Here is a 6,000-nt window from a genome sequence, read left to right as displayed (position 1 = left end):
CCACTACAAATTTAATAGAGGTCTCTGTCTTTGGTTCTGATCTCTGTCATATATCACATATTTTAACAGAAAAAAACTTACATTAATTAAATATTAGAACTAACACCTGTAAAGGTAAACTGAGTAACAAAGCATTAAAAAAAGTAATTTTTCTTTGTACAAGGAGTATACCCAGATTGTTTTTATTTTTCTACAGCTTGAAACCACAGGTCATTGAAGTTCTACAAACGACTACTCTGCTCTATATCCTGCTTTCTGTAATATCAAGTGATAAATTTGGGAGGTTTTATGAGTATACATGTGAATGTCTGTGCTCAGATTGCAAGAATTATGATAGAAAAATGTTACCAGATAGAAATTATGTGGAAGAAATATTTTTATGATACTAAAATACTAACATTCTCTTTAGAAGAATTCATTTTCTACTACCATGAGAGTGAGTCAGAGTGGGGCATAGTCTTTATTCTGGCCAAACTTAAGAGACAATAATCACAGTATAAACGACTTTTACAATATGTGAAAATTAACTGTGGAAGATGAAAACAACTGGTATCAAAAATGTTGATATTATGATTTTTCCTCTCAGGAGCTGGTGCTAATATAACAAATATTATTTCCAAGATAACAATTCAGACAATTAAATCAATGTGCATTTACTGGAGTTGATGGAAAGATCACTCAAGCTGGATTTTTGACATCATGAAGATAAAACAAGAGTTTGATACAGTTATTCGTTATATGAACATAGTGTGAGCACAATCAGACAGAGATGAAAAGACAAAGTTAACCAACTGATCAAACTGAACAATGACTTGACCTCTTTATTTTCAATCTTTGAAGACAATCAGATTTCTCTTAAAATAATCTGGTCTATGTGCAAGTGAAAGCACAAGCAGGGAAAGAGAGAGGAAGGACAATTATAATTTAGGGTATATGGTATATGTCTACACACACACACACACACACATCCAAAGCAGAGCTTCATCCAAAAGCAAGTTGTCCTGTGATACTCTCCCTTAGAGGGTTAAAACATCTCATATTAAAAGCCTTTCAACACTTGAATAAATCAGCTTCCTTTGAAGACATTTAAAATGAATCAGTCTTATTTATACCAGTACACCTTGTTAGCAAACAATGTTGTGAAGAGAACTCAATGTTCTAGCTAGCAAGTAAAGTAATAGGTGAATAGGTGTAAGTCTATGCTCATTTTTGAAATAAAACCTAGTGACCCAATGTTCTTTTTCACTAGGATACACAAGGTTTACTTTTATGTATTTTATTTACAGGGACGACAATCTAGGTCCTTTTGTACAATTTCCCTCCCTACTTTGATTTTGCAGAAATCAGCAAGATTGTTTTTTCAGACTGTACTCATATTTAAATAATCTAATTTTGGAAAATGTTCTATCAGCAGTGCTGTTAAGAAAAAGACAATTTTCTTTCATCTTACCAAAAAAATCCTTGAGTTCAAATGTATTTTACACTCACTTTTCTTAATGCTTCGAAAATTAACATCTGTATGTGAGGAAGTGTGTGGATATCAATTTAAACACTACTGTAAGGACATGGGTAGACAATGAGCTACTCTTTAGTTTTATTGAATCTGTGAGTATGTGTTATATCAGTTCAAATAATTGTCTTGAATTATTATTATTTTTGTTCCAATACTTTTTTAAAGGGTCACACCTTTGAATTTATGAGTGCCAACTCACAGAAATAATTTCACAATTCTATAGTTACATATGTGGCTTTAAAGAGAACTGATGCGTGAAGAAAGACATTATGCATTTGCTAAACTACATTTTAGCTCTGACAATCTTTACCTCCATTTTCTTTCTGGCTCTTCCCCTTCCTAAAAAAGATCTTTTGAATATAACATTTCCTGTAATAAATATTTTTTTCTTAGAATCTACTGGCAATTAAAGGAACAGCTATAGGCTGACTTAGACCAAAAGAAAATACTAAATACTTCCAAGGAAATTATGCCTGATTATATTAAAGAAAAACACAATTTATGCACTAATTTAGAAACAATTTCCTCTATATACTCTATTCTTTTTAAGATAAGAAACCAATTTCCAAGGATAATAGTTTTCTTATTTTATTATTGAAAAGAGAAATGCTGTTTATTTATTTCCATTGTGCTATGCATGCAGCAAGGAGAAACCATGTAAGCACCACACACACACACCCCAACACACACATATGCATGATTCTCATATTTGATGCTGTTTTTTATCTAAAACATCTGTATCCTATCCACCTCTATTACTCCGATATAGCGATGGAAATGAAATTTTATTGCTTTCTCCCCATGTGATTATTATTATTCATTTTTAGTCCACCAGTTCTTAGCTTATAAGAGTTACTGTTGTTAAGACTTATGACAGACTGGGAACCAAGTTTGTTTTCCTAGTAAAGCCTTAGTTGAGAGCAGGACTTGTAACAATCTGAGGACAAGGAAAATGATAGACAGAACCATTATCTCCTGAGTTCTAAAAATATATTAAGCTTATTAAATAAAAAAAGTTGATAAGGTCAAGCAAAAAAACAAGTAAGTCTGATTTTATCTTAGGATAAAGAAAAACAGAAGTAAAGGAAGCAACACTAATAAATATGTGAAAATATATCAGTAATATATATCAGCAAAAACACAAATTAAATAGTGAATGTGTCTGTCTATATAACATCAAAAACATCTGAAATATTCTCTATTAAATAGTTAAGGATGCACTTCAACTTGATCTTAGTACTTTCAAGAGGAAAATTGGGACTTTTTAATCAACTCAAAATTTTTATATGATACTGAATAAGGAGATCAGTTAATATGAACTGCAGAGATCCTACAGATTTATGACTGAATTTTGTGCTTCTATATACATACGATCAATACCATTAAGAAAAACACAAATGCTCTGGTGTATGCATATAGCATGTGCCATATTTCATACACAACACACATACATGCACACATACACATATATGTTGAATCGTGCAGATGTAAAATTAGATAATGTAAAGGAACAAGGTGTTACATGTGATGATCATTATCTATTAAAATGGTTAAATAATTTTGCTCTGCCCAACAACAGCTACAAACATTTCAGATAATGAATTGAGAAAGGCTTAACTGACGGAAGTTAGAGTTAAATGTTTTATTGCTTCATATGCCTCTATCAAAAAGTTGTGTGTATAACTAAAACCTTAAAGCACAGTTGCATGAGGTTTAATAAAATATTATTCAGTCATCCCAATATGTCCCTTATTTTAAGGATGGTCTTGTGAAACGAAACAATAAAAGTGAGAAGCAGATTATAATCTGAAAAAGCAAACAAAATAAAATAAAAACCAAACTTTCTCCCCAATATTTCAGTGTAATCATTTCTTCGTTCCCCAAACTCAAGTAGAAATGGACAGAATTCAGTCTTACTAGGAAAATTATTCCACCATGAATCTTGGGCCCACATAGAGACTTAAGAAAAAGAGCACTTTATGTGAAAACGATTTGCCATGTTATGGCAATGGGACTTACATACCAGAGGAGCTGCTGAGTGGAACTGAGCAGGTGAGGGTAGCCGGAGAAAATAATCTTAAGGAAAGCCTTGGTCCAGTTTTAGAAAGAACAGGTTATGAGAAGGGTGAGGAGGAAAAAAAGAGACTTGAGTCTATTCTTTCTGAAAGCACTAATAAGTTTTTACCTTCTGAAATAAAATTCCCGTGTGTTGGGGTTCATGGGGGTCCCCTTGCCCTTTCCCACCAGTCTGGGTGTTTCTTGCGAGAGCAGGTGAACAGATTGTGTGTGTGTGTGTGTGTGTGTGTGTGTGTGTACTTCCGGGCTGCGCCAAAGGATCAAAAGTCAAAGGAAAAGAATCAAGAATCAAAACAATGACTAATGATTTCCAACCTGAATCAAAGCAAACCCACTGCTGACCCAGAACGTGTCTCTGTTTAAATGCTCCACTTCACACAGTATACAATATAGCCATGAGAAGAAAACAGACGTAAATAGAGAAACATGCAAGTTTAGATAGATAAGTTTTTTTGGAAAAATGTTTTATTTAAACCTTTTTAATCTTTTACAACAATAAAATATTGCGTCAATATAAACCCCTTGACTAAAACTGTTCACATCAAACATTACAGCAAATTGTTTTCTTTTTGACACCCAACTCATCTTTGAAAGAATTTCCTTTTAAACACAATGCAGAATTTATTGAAAATAAATAATTGTTGGCAACTGCAATAGGCAATTTGAATAAAATAGTTGAAAAAGCAACTCTTAATGAAAATAGCGTTTATTATACATCAGTTACTAAATGAATAAACTAAATGATCTTTTTTAAATTAATAACTTCAAAAACGTTTAATATACAAAACTGTACAATTATAAAGTCGGCAGAAATATTTGGGTTAACTCAGGTTTGAACAACAGCATTTAACTGCAAAGAAAAAAAAAATCAAAACAAAGTATCTCCAAAACAGTTGTAAAACATGAAGTCAGTTTGGAACAACAACAAAAAAAAATCCCAGAACTAAAGCCTAACTAATAACAGAATGTAGAGACTTGACAACAGAAAGTAAAAGGGTCCAGGATTTGAATTAACACATGCTTTTGTACCCGCAGCTGGGACAGACACAGTGTGTCGGACCAGAGGCCTGGCAGCTCATACTAGGGCATCCTCGACTTGGGACTCAGGGCATTCTGGTCCTTAGGTAGTTTGAAGCTTTGTCTACTACAGCTGCTGCTGGAGGCCAGGCAGGGTGACCAGACAAGGCGTGAGGATCCCCTAGCTAGGTCTCTCCGGTAGCGGCTGGGTGTTGGGTAATTGGCGGGTCCCGCGCATGTGTTCTCGCTGGGAGTGAGGTGCACCTGTGACCGGGCATGTGGACAGGAGAGCTAGCAATAAAGCCACAGCAACTGCATATTTTTGGAATCTCTACGTAGCCTAGCGAGATGTTTTGTTTGTTTTTTTAATATAGTAATACAATACACACATCTATCTACACACACACATTTGCACACGCACACACGCACCCAAGCACAGAGAGACATACACACAGAAAGATTAAAAAAAAAAAAAAAAAAAGCAGGAATCCAGCCGCCCCCTTCCGCGGCTCTCGCTAGGTCGCTCCCTCACTCTTCGCCTCGCCACGGGTTTCCACCAGCTGTGCTTGTCAGAGACGCTGCAGAGACTCCCCACAAACACACAGCGGTATATACAGGGGAAAGGAGGTGGTGTTCGGCTGAACCAGAATCCCTGTGACATTTGCCAATCTTTTCATTGTCGTTCTGCATTGAGCAGAAAGAGCCTGTTTCCCTTCACCCGGCCACCCCTCTGGAGGGATTTCTTCCTCTAGAGGCGTGCGAAGAAGTGGAGGTGAACCAAACTGGGAGGCGCTGGTCCAGTATGTCGCCAGCGTCTCTGGGTCGTGAAATCGAGCGAAAGCAATCGCTTGTGAAGGCAGTCTTTCCTCTAGGAGGGCCAAAGTGGTGTCGCGCCGGCTGTCGGCCGGGAGCGGCTGCGGGCCTTCGGGGAGCTCCGCTCGCAGTCATCCTGGACCGCAAGGGATTCGGAAACACTTGGTTGCTTTGGCCACCTCTGGTTAGACCCGCGCCACCGCCGAATCCTTCGCAGGCACCTGGATCTAAGCTGTGGAAGCCTGCAGGGGTTCCACAGTTCTGGGAGGGAGGACCGACTACTGCGAAAACGCTTCTTCTACTTTCCGCTGTTAGTTTGCAAACCCAATCGGGTTGCCTAGTCTGCCCATCTTAGGCACTCCACCCCCGGAAAAATATATATATATATGTATTTTTTATATATAACCAATACCATCATCATCAGCCCTCTCCTTTGTATCCTCTCTTCTGCATCCTATTTGGGATAGGGGTAGGTGGGTGGGTAGGCATCGGCCCTCCTCCTCCTCCCAGCCTCCCCTCCCTTTTCTAAGCAATTAAAAAGCCATCAGCTCAATGAAGGAATAATAATAATAGCAATAATA

This window comes from Ochotona princeps, chromosome X (assembly GCF_030435755.1).
Source record: "Ochotona princeps isolate mOchPri1 chromosome X, mOchPri1.hap1, whole genome shotgun sequence".
Classification (NCBI taxonomy): Eukaryota; Metazoa; Chordata; class Mammalia; order Lagomorpha; family Ochotonidae; genus Ochotona; species Ochotona princeps.
This window is presented reverse-complemented; position numbering follows the sequence as displayed.